Below are 22,957 nucleotides of genomic sequence, written 5' to 3'. Positions count from 1 at the left end.
TCCACGGTTTCCACGATTTCTTGTAATTAATTTAGCATTATCTTATGAATTTTTTTATTTTTTTTTTTTTTTTTTTTTTTGCGGTTAGCCGGACCGCTCTTGCAGCCGCATTACACTAGGCTGGTAATTTATATGGGCACAGAAGGGTGCCTTCGGATGCCTCGTTGGCGTCACATATGGTCCGGCCACAGATAATTTTAATTTCATTTTTTGGAGTTATATCCTTAGCTCCTCGCGAACGTCGTCGTCGCCGCCGCACGCACGCAGAATACGTGTGTACACACGTATGCAGTTGGCGGTGGACGATGTAAGCACTAGGCTAGGTGTAGCTCGCGCCGGCCTCGCGCCGGTGTAGCTCGCGCCGGCCTGGCGCTGCTGTGGGGCGGCCTCACGGCTTCTCCACTGCCCTGGCAGCTTGCGGCGTTCAAATGGGAGTCGCAGTTTACTGTTCGCCATGGAGGGTAGTACTGGGCTGTTGACGAGTGCTCTCGCGAATTGTCCTTCTTTCCCGCACTTGCTTTTGCGATGTTTTCGACGGTCGCCTGTTGCCATATCGGCCCGTACCACCGTGTGTCACTCCCACATGTGGAGCGCACACGCTGCAAGCATTTAGGCCCTTCGAATGCGGATTTTCCTTTATCGCTTCTCGGCCTTTTGGCTAAGATCAAAGTGTAGTATCTGTTCTTATCAGCTTAATATCTGATACGTCCTGCATCGCAGGACCAGAATATTAAACTCATTTTTGGCTCATGACGGAGTGCTAGGGGCTTGCTCCACCTCTGTCGCGGGTTGGCCCGGCATTGCAGTACCGCCGGGATCGGCCCACCTAAAAATAATTAAAACACAGCCTGAAATGGGTAAATATTCTGCAGTTATCAGATATTCCGCTGGTAGCAAAACTTGTTGCAGTTGTCGATGTGCCCAGTAGTTAGCTGCATACACACCACGATTTCCACGGTTTCCACGATTTCTTGTAATTAATTTAGCATTATCTTATGAATTTTTTTATTTTTTTTTTTTTTTTTTTTTTTGCGGTTAGCCGGACCGCTCTTGCAGCCGCATTACACTAGGCTGGTAATTTATATGGGCACAGAAGGGTGCCTTCGGATGCCTCGTTGGCGTCACATATGGTCCGGCCACAGATAATTTTAATTTCATTTTTTGGAGTTATATCCTTAGCTCCTCGCGAACGTCGTCGTCGCCGCCGCACGCACGCAGAATACGTGTGTACACACGTATGCAGTTGGCGGTGGACGATGTAAGCACTAGGCTAGGTGTAGCTCGCGCCGGCCTCGCGCCGGTGTAGCTCGCGCCGGCCTGGCGCTGCTGTGGGGCGGCCTCACGGCTTCTCCACTGCCCTGGCAGCTTGCGGCGTTCAAATGGGAGTCGCAGTTTACTGTTCGCCATGGAGGGTAGTACTGGGCTGTTGACGAGTGCTCTCGCGAATTGTCCTTCTTTCCCGCACTTGCTTTTGCGATGTTTTCGACGGTCGCCTGTTGCCATATCGGCCCGTACCACCGTGTGTCACTCCCACATGTGGAGCGCACACGCTGCAAGCATTTAGGCCCTTCGAATGCGGATTTTCCTTTATCGCTTCTCGGCCTTTTGGCTAAGATCAAAGTGTAGTATCTGTTCTTATCAGCTTAATATCTGATACGTCCTGCATCGCAGGACCAGAATATTAAACTCATTTTTGGCTCATGACGGAGTGCTAGGGGCTTGCTCCACCTCTGTCGCGGGTTGGCCCGGCATTGCAGTACCGCCGGGATCGGCCCACCTAAAAATAATTAAAACACAGCCTGAAATGGGTAAATATTCTGCAGTTATCAGATATTCCGCTGGTAGCAAAACTTGTTGCAGTTGTCGATGTGCCCAGTAGTTAGCTGCATACACACCACGATTTCCACGGTTTCCACGATTTCTTGTAATTAATTTAGCATTATCTTATGAATTTTTTTATTTTTTTTTTTTTTTTTTTTTTTTTGCGGTTAGCCGGACCGCTCTTGCAGCCGCATTACACTAGGCTGGTAATTTATATGGGCACAGAAGGGTGCCTTCGGATGCCTCGTTGGCGTCACATATGGTCCGGCCACAGATAATTTTAATTTCATTTTTTGGAGTTATATCCTTAGCTCCTCGCGAACGTCGTCGTCGCCGCCGCACGCACGCAGAATACGTGTGTACACACGTATGCAGTTGGCGGTGGACGATGTAAGCACTAGGCTAGGTGTAGCTCGCGCCGGCCTCGCGCCGGTGTAGCTCGCGCCGGCCTGGCGCTGCTGTGGGGCGGCCTCACGGCTTCTCCACTGCCCTGGCAGCTTGCGGCGTTCAAATGGGAGTCGCAGTTTACTGTTCGCCATGGAGGGTAGTACTGGGCTGTTGACGAGTGCTCTCGCGAATTGTCCTTCTTTCCCGCACTTGCTTTTGCGATGTTTTCGACGGTCGCCTGTTGCCATATCGGCCCGTACCACCGTGTGTCACTCCCACATGTGGAGCGCACACGCTGCAAGCATTTAGGCCCTTCGAATGCGGATTTTCCTTTATCGCTTCTCGGCCTTTTGGCTAAGATCAAAGTGTAGTATCTGTTCTTATCAGCTTAATATCTGATACGTCCTGCATCGCAGGACCAGAATATTAAACTCATTTTTGGCTCATGACGGAGTGCTAGGGGCTTGCTCCACCTCTGTCGCGGGTTGGCCCGGCATTGCAGTACCGCCGGGATCGGCCCACCTAAAAATAATTAAAACACAGCCTGAAATGGGTAAATATTCTGCAGTTATCAGATATTCCGCTGGTAGCAAAACTTGTTGCAGTTGTCGATGTGCCCAGTAGTTAGCTGCATACACACCACGATTTCCACGGTTTCCACGATTTCTTGTAATTAATTTAGCATTATCTTATGAATTTTTTTATTTTTTTTTTTTTTTTTTTTTTGCGGTTAGCCGGACCGCTCTTGCAGCCGCATTACACTAGGCTGGTAATTTATATGGGCACAGAAGGGTGCCTTCGGATGCCTCGTTGGCGTCACATATGGTCCGGCCACAGATAATTTTAATTTCATTTTTTGGAGTTATATCCTTAGCTCCTCGCGAACGTCGTCGTCGCCGCCGCACGCACGCAGAATACGTGTGTACACACGTATGCAGTTGGCGGTGGACGATGTAAGCACTAGGCTAGGTGTAGCTCGCGCCGGCCTCGCGCCGGTGTAGCTCGCGCCGGCCTGGCGCTGCTGTGGGGCGGCCTCACGGCTTCTCCACTGCCCTGGCAGCTTGCGGCGTTCAAATGGGAGTCGCAGTTTACTGTTCGCCATGGAGGGTAGTACTGGGCTGTTGACGAGTGCTCTCGCGAATTGTCCTTCTTTCCCGCACTTGCTTTTGCGATGTTTTCGACGGTCGCCTGTTGCCATATCGGCCCGTACCACCGTGTGTCACTCCCACATGTGGAGCGCACACGCTGCAAGCATTTAGGCCCTTCGAATGCGGATTTTCCTTTATCGCTTCTCGGCCTTTTGGCTAAGATCAAAGTGTAGTATCTGTTCTTATCAGCTTAATATCTGATACGTCCTGCATCGCAGGACCAGAATATTAAACTCATTTTTGGCTCATGACGGAGTGCTAGGGGCTTGCTCCACCTCTGTCGCGGGTTGGCCCGGCATTGCAGTACCGCCGGGATCGGCCCACCTAAAAATAATTAAAACACAGCCTGAAATGGGTAAATATTCTGCAGTTATCAGATATTCCGCTGGTAGCAAAACTTGTTGCAGTTGTCGATGTGCCCAGTAGTTAGCTGCATACACACCACGATTTCCACGGTTTCCACGATTTCTTGTAATTAATTTAGCATTATCTTATGAATTTTTTTATTTTTTTTTTTTTTTTTTTTTTTGCGGTTAGCCGGACCGCTCTTGCAGCCGCATTACACTAGGCTGGTAATTTATATGGGCACAGAAGGGTGCCTTCGGATGCCTCGTTGGCGTCACATATGGTCCGGCCACAGATAATTTTAATTTCATTTTTTGGAGTTATATCCTTAGCTCCTCGCGAACGTCGTCGTCGCCGCCGCACGCACGCAGAATACGTGTGTACACACGTATGCAGTTGGCGGTGGACGATGTAAGCACTAGGCTAGGTGTAGCTCGCGCCGGCCTCGCGCCGGTGTAGCTCGCGCCGGCCTGGCGCTGCTGTGGGGCGGCCTCACGGCTTCTCCACTGCCCTGGCAGCTTGCGGCGTTCAAATGGGAGTCGCAGTTTACTGTTCGCCATGGAGGGTAGTACTGGGCTGTTGACGAGTGCTCTCGCGAATTGTCCTTCTTTCCCGCACTTGCTTTTGCGATGTTTTCGACGGTCGCCTGTTGCCATATCGGCCCGTACCACCGTGTGTCACTCCCACATGTGGAGCGCACACGCTGCAAGCATTTAGGCCCTTCGAATGCGGATTTTCCTTTATCGCTTCTCGGCCTTTTGGCTAAGATCAAAGTGTAGTATCTGTTCTTATCAGCTTAATATCTGATACGTCCTGCATCGCAGGACCAGAATATTAAACTCATTTTTGGCTCATGACGGAGTGCTAGGGGCTTGCTCCACCTCTGTCGCGGGTTGGCCCGGCATTGCAGTACCGCCGGGATCGGCCCACCTAAAAATAATTAAAACACAGCCTGAAATGGGTAAATATTCTGCAGTTATCAGATATTCCGCTGGTAGCAAAACTTGTTGCAGTTGTCGATGTGCCCAGTAGTTAGCTGCATACACACCACGATTTCCACGGTTTCCACGATTTCTAGTAATTAATTTAGCATTATCTTATGAATTTTTTTATTTTTTTTTTTTTTTTTTTTTTGCGGTTAGCCGGACCGCTCTTGCAGCCGCATTACACTAGGCTGGTAATTTATATGGGCACAGAAGGGTGCCTTCGGATGCCTCGTTGGCGTCACATATGGTCCGGCCACAGATAATTTTAATTTCATTTTTTGGAGTTATATCCTTAGCTCCTCGCGAACGTCGTCGTCGCCGCCGCACGCACGCAGAATACGTGTGTACACACGTATGCAGTTGGCGGTGGACGATGTAAGCACTAGGCTAGGTGTAGCTCGCGCCGGCCTCGCGCCGGTGTAGCTCGCGCCGGCCTGGCGCTGCTGTGGGGCGGCCTCACGGCTTCTCCACTGCCCTGGCAGCTTGCGGCGTTCAAATGGGAGTCGCAGTTTACTGTTCGCCATGGAGGGTAGTACTGGGCTGTTGACGAGTGCTCTCGCGAATTGTCCTTCTTTCCCGCACTTGCTTTTGCGATGTTTTCGACGGTCGCCTGTTGCCATATCGGCCCGTACCACCGTGTGTCACTCCCACATGTGGAGCGCACACGCTGCAAGCATTTAGGCCCTTCGAATGCGGATTTTCCTTTATCGCTTCTCGGCCTTTTGGCTAAGATCAAAGTGTAGTATCTGTTCTTATCAGCTTAATATCTGATACGTCCTGCATCGCAGGACCAGAATATTAAACTCATTTTTGGCTCATGACGGAGTGCTAGGGGCTTGCTCCACCTCTGTCGCGGGTTGGCCCGGCATTGCAGTACCGCCGGGATCGGCCCACCTAAAAATAATTAAAACACAGCCTGAAATGGGTAAATATTCTGCAGTTATCAGATATTCCGCTGGTAGCAAAACTTGTTGCAGTTGTCGATGTGCCCAGTAGTTAGCTGCATACACACCACGATTTCCACGGTTTCCACGATTTCTTGTAATTAATTTAGCATTATCTTATGAATTTTTTTATTTTTTTTTTTTTTTTTTTTTTTGCGGTTAGCCGGACCGCTCTTGCAGCCGCATTACACTAGGCTGGTAATTTATATGGGCACAGAAGGGTGCCTTCGGATGCCTCGTTGGCGTCACATATGGTCCGGCCACAGATAATTTTAATTTCATTTTTTGGAGTTATATCCTTAGCTCCTCGCGAACGTCGTCGTCGCCGCCGCACGCACGCAGAATACGTGTGTACACACGTATGCAGTTGGCGGTGGACGATGTAAGCACTAGGCTAGGTGTAGCTCGCGCCGGCCTCGCGCCGGTGTAGCTCGCGCCGGCCTGGCGCTGCTGTGGGGCGGCCTCACGGCTTCTCCACTGCCCTGGCAGCTTGCGGCGTTCAAATGGGAGTCGCAGTTTACTGTTCGCCATGGAGGGTAGTACTGGGCTGTTGACGAGTGCTCTCGCGAATTGTCCTTCTTTCCCGCACTTGCTTTTGCGATGTTTTCGACGGTCGCCTGTTGCCATATCGGCCCGTACCACCGTGTGTCACTCCCACATGTGGAGCGCACACGCTGCAAGCATTTAGGCCCTTCGAATGCGGATTTTCCTTTATCGCTTCTCGGCCTTTTGGCTAAGATCAAAGTGTAGTATCTGTTCTTATCAGCTTAATATCTGATACGTCCTGCATCGCAGGACCAGAATATTAAACTCATTTTTGGCTCATGACGGAGTGCTAGGGGCTTGCTCCACCTCTGTCGCGGGTTGGCCCGGCATTGCAGTACCGCCGGGATCGGCCCACCTAAAAATAATTAAAACACAGCCTGAAATGGGTAAATATTCTGCAGTTATCAGATATTCCGCTGGTAGCAAAACTTGTTGCAGTTGTCGATGTGCCCAGTAGTTAGCTGCATACACACCACGATTTCCACGGTTTCCACGATTTCTTGTAATTAATTTAGCATTATCTTATGAATTTTTTTATTTTTTTTTTTTTTTTTTTTTTTGCGGTTAGCCGGACCGCTCTTGCAGCCGCATTACACTAGGCTGGTAATTTATATGGGCACAGAAGGGTGCCTTCGGATGCCTCGTTGGCGTCACATATGGTCCGGCCACAGATAATTTTAATTTCATTTTTTGGAGTTATATCCTTAGCTCCTCGCGAACGTCGTCGTCGCCGCCGCACGCACGCAGAATACGTGTGTACACACGTATGCAGTTGGCGGTGGACGATGTAAGCACTAGGCTAGGTGTAGCTCGCGCCGGCCTCGCGCCGGTGTAGCTCGCGCCGGCCTGGCGCTGCTGTGGGGCGGCCTCACGGCTTCTCCACTGCCCTGGCAGCTTGCGGCGTTCAAATGGGAGTCGCAGTTTACTGTTCGCCATGGAGGGTAGTACTGGGCTGTTGACGAGTGCTCTCGCGAATTGTCCTTCTTTCCCGCACTTGCTTTTGCGATGTTTTCGACGGTCGCCTGTTGCCATATCGGCCCGTACCACCGTGTGTCACTCCCACATGTGGAGCGCACACGCTGCAAGCATTTAGGCCCTTCGAATGCGGATTTTCCTTTATCGCTTCTCGGCCTTTTGGCTAAGATCAAAGTGTAGTATCTGTTCTTATCAGCTTAATATCTGATACGTCCTGCATCGCAGGACCAGAATATTAAACTCATTTTTGGCTCATGACGGAGTGCTAGGGGCTTGCTCCACCTCTGTCGCGGGTTGGCCCGGCATTGCAGTACCGCCGGGATCGGCCCACCTAAAAATAATTAAAACACAGCCTGAAATGGGTAAATATTCTGCAGTTATCAGATATTCCGCTGGTAGCAAAACTTGTTGCAGTTGTCGATGTGCCCAGTAGTTAGCTGCATACACACCACGATTTCCACGGTTTCCACGATTTCTTGTAATTAATTTAGCATTATCTTATGAATTTTTTTATTTTTTTTTTTTTTTTTTTTTTTGCGGTTAGCCGGACCGCTCTTGCAGCCGCATTACACTAGGCTGGTAATTTATATGGGCACAGAAGGGTGCCTTCGGATGCCTCGTTGGCGTCACATATGGTCCGGCCACAGATAATTTTAATTTCATTTTTTGGAGTTATATCCTTAGCTCCTCGCGAACGTCGTCGTCGCCGCCGCACGCACGCAGAATACGTGTGTACACACGTATGCAGTTGGCGGTGGACGATGTAAGCACTAGGCTAGGTGTAGCTCGCGCCGGCCTCGCGCCGGTGTAGCTCGCGCCGGCCTGGCGCTGCTGTGGGGCGGCCTCACGGCTTCTCCACTGCCCTGGCAGCTTGCGGCGTTCAAATGGGAGTCGCAGTTTACTGTTCGCCATGGAGGGTAGTACTGGGCTGTTGACGAGTGCTCTCGCGAATTGTCCTTCTTTCCCGCACTTGCTTTTGCGATGTTTTCGACGGTCGCCTGTTGCCATATCGGCCCGTACCACCGTGTGTCACTCCCACATGTGGAGCGCACACGCTGCAAGCATTTAGGCCCTTCGAATGCGGATTTTCCTTTATCGCTTCTCGGCCTTTTGGCTAAGATCAAAGTGTAGTATCTGTTCTTATCAGCTTAATATCTGATACGTCCTGCATCGCAGGACCAGAATATTAAACTCATTTTTGGCTCATGACGGAGTGCTAGGGGCTTGCTCCACCTCTGTCGCGGGTTGGCCCGGCATTGCAGTACCGCCGGGATCGGCCCACCTAAAAATAATTAAAACACAGCCTGAAATGGGTAAATATTCTGCAGTTATCAGATATTCCGCTGGTAGCAAAACTTGTTGCAGTTGTCGATGTGCCCAGTAGTTAGCTGCATACACACCACGATTTCCACGGTTTCCACGATTTCTTGTAATTAATTTAGCATTATCTTATGAATTTTTTTATTTTTTTTTTTTTTTTTTTTTTGCGGTTAGCCGGACCGCTCTTGCAGCCGCATTACACTAGGCTGGTAATTTATATGGGCACAGAAGGGTGCCTTCGGATGCCTCGTTGGCGTCACATATGGTCCGGCCACAGATAATTTTAATTTCATTTTTTGGAGTTATATCCTTAGCTCCTCGCGAACGTCGTCGTCGCCGCCGCACGCACGCAGAATACGTGTGTACACACGTATGCAGTTGGCGGTGGACGATGTAAGCACTAGGCTAGGTGTAGCTCGCGCCGGCCTCGCGCCGGTGTAGCTCGCGCCGGCCTGGCGCTGCTGTGGGGCGGCCTCACGGCTTCTCCACTGCCCTGGCAGCTTGCGGCGTTCAAATGGGAGTCGCAGTTTACTGTTCGCCATGGAGGGTAGTACTGGGCTGTTGACGAGTGCTCTCGCGAATTGTCCTTCTTTCCCGCACTTGCTTTTGCGATGTTTTCGACGGTCGCCTGTTGCCATATCGGCCCGTACCACCGTGTGTCACTCCCACATGTGGAGCGCACACGCTGCAAGCATTTAGGCCCTTCGAATGCGGATTTTCCTTTATCGCTTCTCGGCCTTTTGGCTAAGAAGCACCCCGCGGTCGGAGCGGTCCGTTGTGCTCTGTAGCGGGTCGCGAGTCGCGTTTCGTGGTCGTTTCGTTTGTTCTTGGTTTTTCCAGCGTTGATATTTTTGCGGTGAATATGTCGAACCGGTCGAACAGTATTCAATGCGTATTCGACAGAGCAGCGAGACGGCCTACGGCCTTTGAAATACAGGAATGGATATTTGGTGATCTGAAAGTACCGGAAAATGACGTCGACACCTTTCAACTGGATTTTGTCTTATTCTCGTTATTCGTGAAATTTCTCGACCAGGAGAAATACGAAAAGTATGGCCTGGCACTCGCGGGCGAACATCCGTTCCGCTACTTCGATGGAACTGTCGGAACAGTGCATATAGTGCCATCTGGCTTTGGGATACGGACTGTGCGGGTATTTAACGTACCCCCTGAGTGTCCCAATGACGTAATCGGCCGTGTCCTGTCGCGGTATGGCACGGTGCTCAGCATCACGAATGAGAAGTGGGGAAGTGCCTACCGTTTCCAGGGCAACAGCGGCGTTCGTAGTGTCCGCATGGACCTCCGCCAACACATCCCGTCGTATATAAATGTTGCGAGTACCAGGGCCCAGGTCACCTATATTGGGCAACCGCAAACTTGCTCCCTTTGTCAATCGACGGAGCATCTCCGCGTGGACTGCCCGCGCCGGCGTCCTGTGCAACTGCCGCGGGAACGCGCTGCTGGTACCGACCTTGTGCCTCTCCTCAGCGAGGTAGTGGCGGGCGCTGCCCACCGTCCCGCTGAGCGACCTGACGTGTCGCCCCCGCCAGAAGCAGTGCAACCGGCACCCAGTGCACCGGCTGACGGACCCGTCCCGGACCAGACGCCCGTTGTGGCGGTACCGCCGGCGGCGTCTGATGTGCCTGCTATGGCGAGTGATGTGGTCGCTGTCGAACAGATGGAGGTCGTTCTTCCTACCCCGCCCATCCCGGCAGATGACGCTAAGTCCCCCCGCCGTCGTCATCGGCGCAAGAAGGCGAACCCGGACCAGCCGGCGGAGGAAGCGGACGGTTTACGTCCTCCTGAGAGCGGCAGTGAGGCTGACTCTCAGGCCTCCTCAGTTTCCCGCTCTGTTTCCGCTGACCGCTCGGGCGGTATGCGGCAAACTGCTCGGCAACTAGAGGCTCTTATCAGTTCCTCGCGAGATCGGGGAGCGATCCCTGCAAAACGGAAACATGACCAGGGTAGCGACCAGCCAATGCAGCGTACTCGCACCCTTTCACATCCTACTGTGTCCGACGCGTCTGCGCCGCCTGGCTTAGACTATCCTGCCGATGGGGGAGGCCTGAACTGGGCTGACGACGAGGGCGATGACATGCGTGATTGAGTGGGTCTTTCCCCACATGAGCTGCTTGGTATTTGTTTCTCACATCCGGGGTGATATCGCTGGGTTCTGGTGTGGATATTTCCACACCTGCTTCCCTACGGCCGTGACCCTATCTGCCGTTGTCTACTCTGTGTTGCTCTCCCATGCCTGCCTTTGACCGACCACCGGGAGCCCTCTCCCTTTTAACGATCAATATCAACTCCATCTCCAACCCAGTCAAACTTCGATCTCTGAAGGACTTTCTCCGCCTTGGTGCGTTTGATGTGGTCTTTCTCCAGGAAGTTTGTGCCCCTTTTCTATCTGACCTTGCTGGTTATGAGGCACTGTATAACATTGACCCTGACGCCCGGCGGGGTACTGCTTTGCTCTACCGATCAGAGTTTATTCCATCCCACGTTACCACGCTACCCAACGGTCGCGTTCTTGCATGTATCCTTCAAGATGTCCTTTTTCTAAATGTCTATGCTCCTTCCGGTGCTAACCACAGGCATGGCAGAACAACACTTTTTCAGTCTGATCTCCCCCCTTTCTTAGCAGCTCGTCGCCCTATCGTCTTTGGCGGAGACTTCAACTGTGTGGTGGCCGAAGTTGACCAGGTCCCGACGCCTATGCGGTGTGAAGCGCTCGCTTCACTCCTTCGGGCGGCTGACCTTACTGACACATGGCGCCACTTCCATCCCGCCTACACGCAATTTACCCACATCTATCCCACTGGAGCCAGCCGTATTGATCGTGTTTATGTCTCGACTGATTTGACTCCCGCCCTTTGTGCCGTCCAAGTCATACCCGTGGCCTTTAGTGACCACTGTGCGTACTCGTGTTCCTTGCGTATCGCGGGTCCTGCCCCGGTTCCTCGTGGCACCTCTTGGAAGATGAATACCCTTCATCTGTCCCTGCCCGAACTTCGTGCTCTTGTCACGAAAACGTGGCAGGATTGTCTCGTGGACACTTCCCGGTACCCTACCACGGTGGTTTGGTGGCTCCGCTGTGCGAAGCCCCGGCTGCGACGTGTTATCCGGCAATACAGTCGCGACGTCGCCCACTGGAAACGTAGCACGTTGGCCTTCTATCAGCAGTGTCTCACTGACGCCCTGACTCTTCCTGCTGACCGGTATGATCAGCTCCGCATGCGCCTCAACAAAATTAAGGCGCAAATCCTTCGCTTCTCTCGGGAGAAAGCCGACGGTATGGTGGTGCGGTGTCGTTCTGCATCCCTGATTGAGGGCGAGGAGCCATCCCTTTATCACCTAGCCTCTGAACGAACTCGTGCCAAGAAGAACACCATTTTGCGCCTTAAGACAGACGATGGTGCGCGTATCACAGACAACCGCGACGTCCTCCAACACCTGACGGACCATTTCACGCACCTCTTCCAGGATGTTGAGGTCGACGTTGCCGCCCAACGTGCACTTGTCAGTGGGGTGCCCACTTCTTTGGATCGTCATGACCGCGGCTCCTTAACCGAGCCCCTGACACTCGCTGACCTCACATCTGTCCTCCGTGCCTGTCCGGGACGCAAGTCACCTGGCCCCGACGGTCTCCCTTATGAGTTCTACCAACAATTTTGGGACCTGCTCGGCGACCGTTTCTGCACAATGTGCGAGGAGATTTTTGCTGGATGCGACTTACCCGCCGACTTTTTATCCGGACGTATTGCCCTCATTCCAAAGGTGACTGGTCACTGCCGAGCTCAAGACCTGCGTCCTATCACTGTCCTTAACACTGACTATAAGTTGGTGGCACGATGCGTGGCCTCTCGTCTCAAACAGGCGATGACTAAGGTACTTTGCCCCACTCAATCCTGTGGCGTTTCGCGTCGGAACATCTTCACCGCCGCTTCCCTGTACCGCGATGTTGTCTTCCTCACCGCTGACACTCGCACCCCGGCTGCCATTCTTTCCTTAGACTTCGCCGGTGCCTTTGACAGGGTCTCGCACCCTTACCTGCTGGGCGTTATGTCGCGGATGGGTTTTGGGGAGCGCTTCATACGCATCATCCGGAACTTCTTGGATGGGGCGAATTCCACTATCGTGGTGAACGGTTGCCGGTCGCGCCCCATTCCCATCAGACGGTCGGTTCGACAGGGGTGTCCCTTGTCGATGTATTTGTTTGCCTTAGCGCTGGACCCCATGCTGCGTGACATTGGCCGGTTGGTCGACGGTGTCGTTCTCCCAGGCGTCACCTTCCGCTGTGCGGCCTATGCCGATGACGTTGGTGTGTTCGTTGCTAACGCAAGGGACATCGATTCCGTTCGCCGCATTCTCGATGTTTATGAACGGGCCTCCGGTGCTCAGTTAAATCCCAACAAGACTGTGTTACTTCCGCTAGGGCCACGATCTTTGACCGTCGAACGCCCCTGGTACCGAGTTGTAGGGGAACAGCGTATCTTGGGTCTTGAGGTGACTGCCTGTCCGCAGCGTATGTTAACCCTCACGTGGCGGCGGCTTCTCACACGCATCAGGGGCCTTTGCGTGAGCCACGCTGATCGACGGCTCGACCTCCATCAACGCATCCGGCTTATTAATGGTTATCTCCTCTCACGAGCATGGTATGTCGCCCAACTCCTTACGCTGCCGAAGCAGATCGGCCGAGCCATATCCCAAGCAGTATATTGGCTCTTGTGGCGGCATGCGCTGTTCAAGGTTGATGCGCTGACCTGTACGCTGCCGAAGGTCGATGGCGGCCTTGGCCTCATTGACTTTTCCCGGAAATGTGCGGCCCTTCTGATTCACCGTGTCGCCGCTTTGCGCGACGCCGACCCCGGTGGGACTACAGCGGTCCTCTTCGACCGTTATCGTCCACACTCGGCGCGTGCACCGGTCTGTTTGATGCATATTCCGATCCGGCTGACGACGGTCAGAGACTATTACTTCCACCGCAGTTATGTCCTCGCAGTGGCCACTGACAAGGCACGCACGTCGAAGCGCCTTTACCAGGCACTCCGAGGCCAGCCCAAGCCCCATAAATTAGAGGACAGACGACCGTCGGTCATCTGGCGCCAAGTTTGGGCTAATATTAACAACTCAGCCCTTCCCACGGCAGTTTCAGCGCTATGGTACCGTGTCGTCAACAATTTAATCCCCACTAACCATCGCCTGGCGGCCATCCGCCTACGGCCCTCGGCTGCTTGCGGCCGCTGTGGTGACGTTGACACCAGGGAGCATCGCCTCCTCTGCCCCCACGTCACAGAAGTGTGGACCCTTGCACGTGTACTCATAGCGCTGATCGGTGGGACGACGCCAGCAAATGTATCCACCGACTGGTTCCTTACACCTGATCTTCAAACACAACCCCGACCAAGGCGTAACGCAATGGTGTGGCTCTTGGGCCACACCATTTTCACGATCTACGACCTTTCCCTCGCCGATGCTGTCTCTTACATGGACTACCTGTGGAGCCAGCATCGCGTGGCGGAATCTGCTAGAAACTATACGACCACTTTTGCCCGGTATTTGAAAGTTGCAATGATCCATGGATACCAAACGGTGTTCCAGGTTGCCTAGAGCACCTTGTCCAGGCATTGCCTGGGCTTACCCCTGGTTTTTGCACCAATCTTTGTCTTGACTCACCCCAGATTCTCAATTGGAACAACTATTGCCATAACTTTATTGGAAAAATAGGAATCACGCAATCCATCTTAGAAGCTTATTCCTTCGTTAATTCTCTGGGCGATGGGATTATCTCGCCAGTTTCATTTCCATTTGTGTGTGCTGCCGTCCCTCTTTTTAATTTCCTTTCATTTCCTTTCATTTCTATCTTTCTTTCTTTCTTCCTTTTGGTTCTCAACTCACTATTTCTTCACACCTGCAGAGCGAGGTGTCTTTCTGAGTCAAGTGTCGTCGCCCATTGCGGCATAGCAGAGTATGCCCCTCGCTTTTAATTTCGTTCCTGGCAACAAGTCTTGCTACTCAATGCACCATGTTGTGCGTACTGCGGCGACACTCTAGGATGGCGGCAATTTTGGAGAGGACAAGGTAGGGCTGTAAAAAAAAAAAAAAAAAAAAAAAGTGTAGTATCTGTTCTTATCAGCTTAATATCTGATACGTCCTGCATCGCAGGACCAGAATATTAAACTCATTTTTGGCTCATGACGGAGTGCTAGGGGCTTGCTCCACCTCTGTCGCGGGTTGGCCCGGCATTGCAGTACCGCCGGGATCGGCCCACCTAAAAATAATTAAAACACAGCCTGAAATGGGTAAATATTCTGCAGTTATCAGATATTCCGCTGGTAGCAAAACTTGTTGCAGTTGTCGATGTGCCCAGTAGTTAGCTGCATACACACCACGATTTCCACGGTTTCCACGATTTCTTGTAATTAATTTAGCATTATCTTATGAATTTTTTTATTTTTTTTTTTTTTTTTTTTTTTGCGGTTAGCCGGACCGCTCTTGCAGCCGCATTACACTAGGCTGGTAATTTATATGGGCACAGAAGGGTGCCTTCGGATGCCTCGTTGGCGTCACATATGGTCCGGCCACAGATAATTTTAATTTCATTTTTTGGAGTTATATCCTTAGCTCCTCGCGAACGTCGTCGTCGCCGCCGCACGCACGCAGAATACGTGTGTACACACGTATGCAGTTGGCGGTGGACGATGTAAGCACTAGGCTAGGTGTAGCTCGCGCCGGCCTCGCGCCGGTGTAGCTCGCGCCGGCCTGGCGCTGCTGTGGGGCGGCCTCACGGCTTCTCCACTGCCCTGGCAGCTTGCGGCGTTCAAATGGGAGTCGCAGTTTACTGTTCGCCATGGAGGGTAGTACTGGGCTGTTGACGAGTGCTCTCGCGAATTGTCCTTCTTTCCCGCACTTGCTTTTGCGATGTTTTCGACGGTCGCCTGTTGCCATATCGGCCCGTACCACCGTGTGTCACTCCCACATGTGGAGCGCACACGCTGCAAGCATTTAGGCCCTTCGAATGCGGATTTTCCTTTATCGCTTCTCGGCCTTTTGGCTAAGATCAAAGTGTAGTATCTGTTCTTATCAGCTTAATATCTGATACGTCCTGCATCGCAGGACCAGAATATTAAACTCATTTTTGGCTCATGACGGAGTGCTAGGGGCTTGCTCCACCTCTGTCGCGGGTTGGCCCGGCATTGCAGTACCGCCGGGATCGGCCCACCTAAAAATAATTAAAACACAGCCTGAAATGGGTAAATATTCTGCAGTTATCAGATATTCCGCTGGTAGCAAAACTTGTTGCAGTTGTCGATGTGCCCAGTAGTTAGCTGCATACACACCACGATTTCCACGGTTTCCACGATTTCTTGTAATTAATTTAGCATTATCTTATGAATTTTTTTATTTTTTTTTTTTTTTTTTTTTTTGCGGTTAGCCGGACCGCTCTTGCAGCCGCATTACACTAGGCTGGTAATTTATATGGGCACAGAAGGGTGCCTTCGGATGCCTCGTTGGCGTCACATATGGTCCGGCCACAGATAATTTTAATTTCATTTTTTGGAGTTATATCCTTAGCTCCTCGCGAACGTCGTCGTCGCCGCCGCACGCACGCAGAATACGTGTGTACACACGTATGCAGTTGGCGGTGGACGATGTAAGCACTAGGCTAGGTGTAGCTCGCGCCGGCCTCGCGCCGGTGTAGCTCGCGCCGGCCTGGCGCTGCTGTGGGGCGGCCTCACGGCTTCTCCACTGCCCTGGCAGCTTGCGGCGTTCAAATGGGAGTCGCAGTTTACTGTTCGCCATGGAGGGTAGTACTGGGCTGTTGACGAGTGCTCTCGCGAATTGTCCTTCTTTCCCGCACTTGCTTTTGCGATGTTTTCGACGGTCGCCTGTTGCCATATCGGCCCGTACCACCGTGTGTCACTCCCACATGTGGAGCGCACACGCTGCAAGCATTTAGGCCCTTCGAATGCGGATTTTCCTTTATCGCTTCTCGGCCTTTTGGCTAAGATCAAAGTGTAGTATCTGTTCTTATCAGCTTAATATCTGATACGTCCTGCATCGCAGGACCAGAATATTAAACTCATTTTTGGCTCATGACGGAGTGCTAGGGGCTTGCTCCACCTCTGTCGCGGGTTGGCCCGGCATTGCAGTACCGCCGGGATCGGCCCACCTAAAAATAATTAAAACACAGCCTGAAATGGGTAAATATTCTGCAGTTATCAGATATTCCGCTGGTAGCAAAACTTGTTGCAGTTGTCGATGTGCCCAGTAGTTAGCTGCATACACACCACGATTTCCACGGTTTCCACGATTTCTTGTAATTAATTTAGCATTATCTTATGAATTTTTTTATTTTTTTTTTTTTTTTTTTTTTTTGCGGTTAGCCGGACCGCTCTTGCAGCCGCATTACACTAGGCTGGTAATTTATATGGGCACAGAAGGGTGCCTTCGGATGCCTCGTTGGCGTCACATATGGTCCGGCCACAGATAATTTTAATTTCATTTTTTGGAGTTATATCCTTAGCTCCTCGCGAACGTCGTCGTCGCCGCCGCACGCACGCAGAATACGTGTGTACACACGTATGCAGTTGGCGGTGGACGATGTAAGCACTAGGCTAGGTGTAGCTCGCGCCGGCCTCGCGCCGGTGTAGCTCGCGCCGGCCTGGCGCTGCTGTGGGGCGGCCTCACGGCTTCTCCACTGCCCTGGCAGCTTGCGGCGTTCAAATGGGAGTCGCAGTTTACTGTTCGCCATGGAGGGTAGTACTGGGCTGTTGACGAGTGCTCTCGCGAATTGTCCTTCTTTCCCGCACTTGCTTTTGCGATGTTTTCGACGGTCGCCTGTTGCCATATCGGCCCGTACCACCGTGTGTCACTCCCACATGTGGAGCGCACACGCTGCAAGCATTTAGGCCCTTCGAATGCGGATTTTCCTTTATCGCTTCTCGGCCTTTTGGCTAAGATCAAAGTGTAGTATCTGTTCTTATCAGCTTAATATCTGATACGTCCTGCATCGCAGGACCAGAATATTAAACTCATTTTTGGCTCATGACGGAGTGCTAGGGGCTTGCTCCACCTCTGTCGCGGGTTGGCCCGGCATTGCAGTACCGCCGGGATCGGCCCACCTAAAAATAATTAAAACACAGCCTGAAATGGGTAAATATTCTGCAGTTATCAGATATTCCGCTGGTAGCAAAACTTGTTGCAGTTGTCGATGTGCCCAGTAGTTAGCTGCATACACACCACGATTTCCACGGTTTCCACGATTTCTTGTAATTAATTTAGCATTATCTTATGAATTTTTTTATTTTTTTTTTTTTTTTTTTTTTTGCGGTTAGCCGGACCGCTCTTGCAGCCGCATTACACTAGGCTGGTAATTTATATGGGCACAGAAGGGTGCCTTCGGATGCCTCGTTGGCGTCACATATGGTCCGGCCACAGATAATTTTAATTTCATTTTTTGGAGTTATATCCTTAGCTCCTCGCGAACGTCGTCGTCGCCGCCGCACGCACGCAGAATACGTGTGTACACACGTATGCAGTTGGCGGTGGACGATGTAAGCACTAGGCTAGGTGTAGCTCGCGCCGGCCTCGCGCCGGTGTAGCTCGCGCCGGCCTGGCGCTGCTGTGGGGCGGCCTCACGGCTTCTCCACTGCCCTGGCAGCTTGCGGCGTTCAAATGGGAGTCGCAGTTTACTGTTCGCCATGGAGGGTAGTACTGGGCTGTTGACGAGTGCTCTCGCGAATTGTCCTTCTTTCCCGCACTTGCTTTTGCGATGTTTTCGACGGTCGCCTGTTGCCATATCGGCCCGTACCACCGTGTGTCACTCCCACATGTGGAGCGCACACGCTGCAAGCATTTAGGCCCTTCGAATGCGGATTTTCCTTTATCGCTTCTCGGCCTTTTGGCTAAGAAGCACCCCGCGGTCGGAGCGGTCCGTTGTGCTCTGTAGCGGGTCGCGAGTCGCGGTTCGTGGTCGTTTCGTTTGTTCTTGGTTTTTCCAGCGTTGATATTTTTGCGGTGAATATGTCGAACCGGTCGAACAGTATTCAATGCGTATTCGACAGAGCAGCGAGACGGCCTACGGCCTTTGAAATACAGGAATGGATATTTGGTGATCTGAAAGTACCGGAAAATGACGTCGACACCTTTCAACTGGATTTTGTCTTATTCTCGTTATTCGTGAAATTTCTCGACCAGGAGAAATACGAAAAGTATGGCCTGGCACTCGCGGGCGAACATCCGTTCCGCTACTTCGATGGAACTGTCGGAACAGTGCATATAGTGCCATCTGGCTTTGGGATACGGACTGTGCGGGTATTTAACGTACCCCCTGAGTGTCCCAATGACGTAATCGGCCGTGTCCTGTCGCGGTATGGCACGGTGCTCAGCATCACGAATGAGAAGTGGGGAAGTGCCTACCGTTTCCAGGGCAACAGCGGCGTTCGTAGTGTCCGCATGGACCTCCGCCAACACATCCCGTCGTATATAAATGTTGCGAGTACCAGGGCCCAGGTCACCTATATTGGGCAACCGCAAACTTGCTCCCTTTGTCAATCGACGGAGCATCTCCGCGTGGACTGCCCGCGCCGGCGTCCTGTGCAACTGCCGCGGGAACGCGCTGCTGGTACCGACCTTGTGCCTCTCCTCAGCGAGGTAGTGGCGGGCGCTGCCCACCGTCCCGCTGAGCGACCTGACGTGTCGCCCCCGCCAGAAGCAGTGCAACCGGCACCCAGTGCACCGGCTGACGGACCCGTCCCGGACCAGACGCCCGTTGTGGCGGTACCGCCGGCGGCGTCTGATGTGCCTGCTATGGCGAGTGATGTGGTCGCTGTCGAACAGATGGAGGTCGTTCTTCCTACCCCGCCCATCCCGGCAGATGACGCTAAGTCCCCCCGCCGTCGTCATCGGCGCAAGAAGGCGAACCCGGACCAGCCGGCGGAGGAAGCGGACGGTTTACGTCCTCCTGAGAGCGGCAGTGAGGCTGACTCTCAGGCCTCCTCAGTTTCCCGCTCTGTTTCCGCTGACCGCTCGGGCGGTATGCGGCAAACTGCTCGGCAACTAGAGGCTCTTATCAGTTCCTCGCGAGATCGGGGAGCGATCCCTGCAAAACGGAAACATGACCAGGGTAGCGACCAGCCAATGCAGCGTACTCGCACCCTTTCACATCCTACTGTGTCCGACGCGTCTGCGCCGCCTGGCTTAGACTATCCTGCCGATGGGGGAGGCCTGAACTGGGCTGACGACGAGGGCGATGACATGCGTGATTGAGTGGGTCTTTCCCCACATGAGCTGCTTGGTATTTGTTTCTCACATCCGGGGTGATATCGCTGGGTTCTGGTGTGGATATTTCCACACCTGCTTCCCTACGGCCGTGACCCTATCTGCCGTTGTCTACTCTGTGTTGCTCTCCCATGCCTGCCTTTGACCGACCACCGGGAGCCCTCTCCCTTTTAACGATCAATATCAACTCCATCTCCAACCCAGTCAAACTTCGATCTCTGAAGGACTTTCTCCGCCTTGGTGCGTTTGATGTGGTCTTTCTCCAGGAAGTTTGTGCCCCTTTTCTATCTGACCTTGCTGGTTATGAGGCACTGTATAACATTGACCCTGACGCCCGGCGGGGTACTGCTTTGCTCTACCGATCAGAGTTTATTCCATCCCACGTTACCACGCTACCCAACGGTCGTGTTCTTGCATGTATCCTTCAAGATGTCCTTTTTCTAAATGTCTATGCTCCTTCCGGTGCTAACCACAGGCATGGCAGAACAACACTTTTTCAGTCTGATCTCCCCCCTTTCTTAGCAGCTCGTCGCCCTATCGTCTTTGGCGGAGACTTCAACTGTGTGGTGGCCGAAGTTGACCAGGTCCCGACGCCTATGCGGTGTGAAGCGCTCGCTTCACTCCTTCGGGCGGCTGACCTTACTGACACATGGCGCCACTTCCATCCCGCCTACACGCAATTTACCCACATCTATCCCACTGGAGCCAGCCGTATTGATCGTGTTTATGTCTCGACTGATTTGACTCCCGCCCTTTGTGCCGTCCAAGTCATACCCGTGGCCTTTAGTGACCACTGTGCGTACTCGTGTTCCTTGCGTATCGCGGGTCCTGCCCCGGTTCCTCGTGGCACCTCTTGGAAGATGAATACCCTTCATCTGTCCCTGCCCGAACTTCGTGCTCTTGTCACGAAAACGTGGCAGGATTGTCTCGTGGACACTTCCCGGTACCCTACCACGGTGGTTTGGTGGCTCCGCTGTGCGAAGCCCCGGCTGCGACGTGTTATCCGGCAATACAGTCGCGACGTCGCCCACTGGAAACGTAGCACGTTGGCCTTCTATCAGCAGTGTCTCACTGACGCCCTGACTCTTCCTGCTGACCGGTATGATCAGCTCCGCATGCGCCTCAACAAAATTAAGGCGCAAATCCTTCGCTTCTCTCGGGAGAAAGCCGACGGTATGGTGGTGCGGTGTCGTTCTGCATCCCTGATTGAGGGCGAGGAGCCATCCCTTTATCACCTAGCCTCTGAACGAACTCGTGCCAAGAAGAACACCATTTTGCGCCTTAAGACAGACGATGGTGCGCGTATCACAGACAACCGCGACGTCCTCCAACACCTGACGGACCATTTCACGCACCTCTTCCAGGATGTTGAGGTCGACGTTGCCGCCCAACGTGCACTTGTCAGTGGGGTGCCCACTTCTTTGGATCGTCATGACCGCGGCTCCTTAACCGAGCCCCTGACACTCGCTGACCTCACATCTGTCCTCCGTGCCTGTCCGGGACGCAAGTCACCTGGCCCCGACGGTCTCCCTTATGAGTTCTACCAACAATTTTGGGACCTGCTCGGCGACCGTTTCTGCACAATGTGCGAGGAGATTTTTGCTGGATGCGACTTACCCGCCGACTTTTTATCCGGACGTATTGCCCTCATTCCAAAGGTGACTGGTCACTGCCGAGCTCAAGACCTGCGTCCTATCACTGTCCTTAACACTGACTATAAGTTGGTGGCACGATGCGTGGCCTCTCGTCTCAAACAGGCGATGACTAAGGTACTTTGCCCCACTCAATCCTGTGGCGTTTCGCGTCGGAACATCTTCACCGCCGCTTCCCTGTACCGCGATGTTGTCTTCCTCACCGCTGACACTCGCACCCCGGCTGCCATTCTTTCCTTAGACTTCGCCGGTGCCTTTGACAGGGTCTCGCACCCTTACCTGCTGGGCGTTATGTCGCGGATGGGTTTTGGGGAGCGCTTCATACGCATCATCCGGAACTTCTTGGATGGGGCGAATTCCACTATCGTGGTGAACGGTTGCCGGTCGCGCCCCATTCCCATCAGACGGTCGGTTCGACAGGGGTGTCCCTTGTCGATGTATTTGTTTGCCTTAGCGCTGGACCCCATGCTGCGTGACATTGGCCGGTTGGTCGACGGTGTCGTTCTCCCAGGCGTCACCTTCCGCTGTGCGGCCTATGCCGATGACGTTGGTGTGTTCGTTGCTAACGCAAGGGACATCGATTCCGTTCGCCGCATTCTCGATGTTTATGAACGGGCCTCCGGTGCTCAGTTAAATCCCAACAAGACTGTGTTACTTCCGCTAGGGCCACGATCTTTGACCGTCGAACGCCCCTGGTACCGAGTTGTAGGGGAACAGCGTATCTTGGGTCTTGAGGTGACTGCCTGTCCGCAGCGTATGTTAACCCTCACGTGGCGGCGGCTTCTCACACGCATCAGGGGCCTTTGCGTGAGCCACGCTGATCGACGGCTCGACCTCCATCAACGCATCCGGCTTATTAATGGTTATCTCCTCTCACGAGCATGGTATGTCGCCCAACTCCTTACGCTGCCGAAGCAGATCGGCCGAGCCATATCCCAAGCAGTATATTGGCTCTTGTGGCGGCATGCGCTGTTCAAGGTTGATGCGCTGACCTGTACGCTGCCGAAGGTCGATGGCGGCCTTGGCCTCATTGACTTTTCCCGGAAATGTGCGGCCCTTCTGATTCACCGTGTCGCCGCTTTGCGCGACGCCGACCCCGGTGGGACTACAGCGGTCCTCTTCGACCGTTATCGTCCACACTCGGCGCGTGCACCGGTCTGTTTGATGCATATTCCGATCCGGCTGACGACGGTCAGAGACTATTACTTCCACCGCAGTTATGTCCTCGCAGTGGCCACTGACAAGGCACGCACGTCGAAGCGCCTTTACCAGGCACTCCGAGGCCAGCCCAAGCCCCATAAATTAGAGGACAGACGACCGTCGGTCATCTGGCGCCAAGTTTGGGCTAATATTAACAACTCAGCCCTTCCCACGGCAGTTTCAGCGCTATGGTACCGTGTCGTCAACAATTTAATCCCCACTAACCATCGCCTGGCGGCCATCCGCCTACGGCCCTCGGCTGCTTGCGGCCGCTGTGGTGACGTTGACACCAGGGAGCATCGCCTCCTCTGCCCCCACGTCACAGAAGTGTGGACCCTTGCACGTGTACT

At 53.0% G+C, this 22,957-nt stretch overlaps 12 non-coding genes and 1 pseudogene across 12 annotated transcripts; all 13 read left to right on the top strand.

Annotated features, from left to right (window-relative positions):
* Positions 1–638: 638 nt before the first annotated feature.
* On the top strand, positions 639–831 carry LOC126439497 (U2 spliceosomal RNA). Its single transcript, XR_007581228.1, has one exon. It is a non-coding gene; the product is annotated as a U2 spliceosomal RNA (small nuclear RNA).
* Positions 832–1,589: 758 nt separating this feature from the next.
* On the top strand, positions 1,590–1,782 carry LOC126439496 (U2 spliceosomal RNA). Its single transcript, XR_007581227.1, has one exon. It is a non-coding gene; the product is annotated as a U2 spliceosomal RNA (small nuclear RNA).
* A 760-nt stretch (positions 1,783–2,542) lies between these two features.
* LOC126439495 (U2 spliceosomal RNA) lies at positions 2,543–2,735 on the top strand. Its single transcript, XR_007581226.1, has one exon. It is a non-coding gene; the product is annotated as a U2 spliceosomal RNA (small nuclear RNA).
* A 757-nt stretch (positions 2,736–3,492) lies between these two features.
* Positions 3,493–3,685, top strand: LOC126439494 (U2 spliceosomal RNA). The gene has a single exon (XR_007581225.1). It is a non-coding gene; the product is annotated as a U2 spliceosomal RNA (small nuclear RNA).
* Positions 3,686–4,443: 758 nt separating this feature from the next.
* On the top strand, positions 4,444–4,636 carry LOC126439493 (U2 spliceosomal RNA). The gene has a single exon (XR_007581224.1). It is a non-coding gene; the product is annotated as a U2 spliceosomal RNA (small nuclear RNA).
* Positions 4,637–5,393: 757 nt separating this feature from the next.
* Positions 5,394–5,586, top strand: LOC126439492 (U2 spliceosomal RNA). Its single transcript, XR_007581223.1, has one exon. It is a non-coding gene; the product is annotated as a U2 spliceosomal RNA (small nuclear RNA).
* A 758-nt stretch (positions 5,587–6,344) lies between these two features.
* On the top strand, positions 6,345–6,537 carry LOC126439490 (U2 spliceosomal RNA). The gene has a single exon (XR_007581221.1). It is a non-coding gene; the product is annotated as a U2 spliceosomal RNA (small nuclear RNA).
* A 758-nt stretch (positions 6,538–7,295) lies between these two features.
* LOC126439489 (U2 spliceosomal RNA) lies at positions 7,296–7,488 on the top strand. Its single transcript, XR_007581220.1, has one exon. It is a non-coding gene; the product is annotated as a U2 spliceosomal RNA (small nuclear RNA).
* A 758-nt stretch (positions 7,489–8,246) lies between these two features.
* On the top strand, positions 8,247–8,439 carry LOC126439485 (U2 spliceosomal RNA). Its single transcript, XR_007581219.1, has one exon. It is a non-coding gene; the product is annotated as a U2 spliceosomal RNA (small nuclear RNA).
* A 6,097-nt stretch (positions 8,440–14,536) lies between these two features.
* Positions 14,537–14,748, top strand: LOC126439456 (U2 spliceosomal RNA; annotated as a pseudogene).
* Positions 14,749–15,506: 758 nt separating this feature from the next.
* On the top strand, positions 15,507–15,699 carry LOC126439473 (U2 spliceosomal RNA). The gene has a single exon (XR_007581213.1). It is a non-coding gene; the product is annotated as a U2 spliceosomal RNA (small nuclear RNA).
* Positions 15,700–16,457: 758 nt separating this feature from the next.
* LOC126439461 (U2 spliceosomal RNA) lies at positions 16,458–16,650 on the top strand. Its single transcript, XR_007581209.1, has one exon. It is a non-coding gene; the product is annotated as a U2 spliceosomal RNA (small nuclear RNA).
* Positions 16,651–17,409: 759 nt separating this feature from the next.
* On the top strand, positions 17,410–17,602 carry LOC126439449 (U2 spliceosomal RNA). Its single transcript, XR_007581205.1, has one exon. It is a non-coding gene; the product is annotated as a U2 spliceosomal RNA (small nuclear RNA).
* The last annotated feature ends 5,355 nt before the right edge of the window (positions 17,603–22,957 follow it).

The sequence above is a fragment of the Schistocerca serialis genome, unplaced genomic scaffold (genome assembly GCF_023864345.2).
Source record: "Schistocerca serialis cubense isolate TAMUIC-IGC-003099 unplaced genomic scaffold, iqSchSeri2.2 HiC_scaffold_1322, whole genome shotgun sequence".
Taxonomy (NCBI): Eukaryota; Metazoa; Arthropoda; class Insecta; order Orthoptera; family Acrididae; genus Schistocerca; species Schistocerca serialis.
This window is presented reverse-complemented; position numbering and strand designations above follow the sequence as displayed.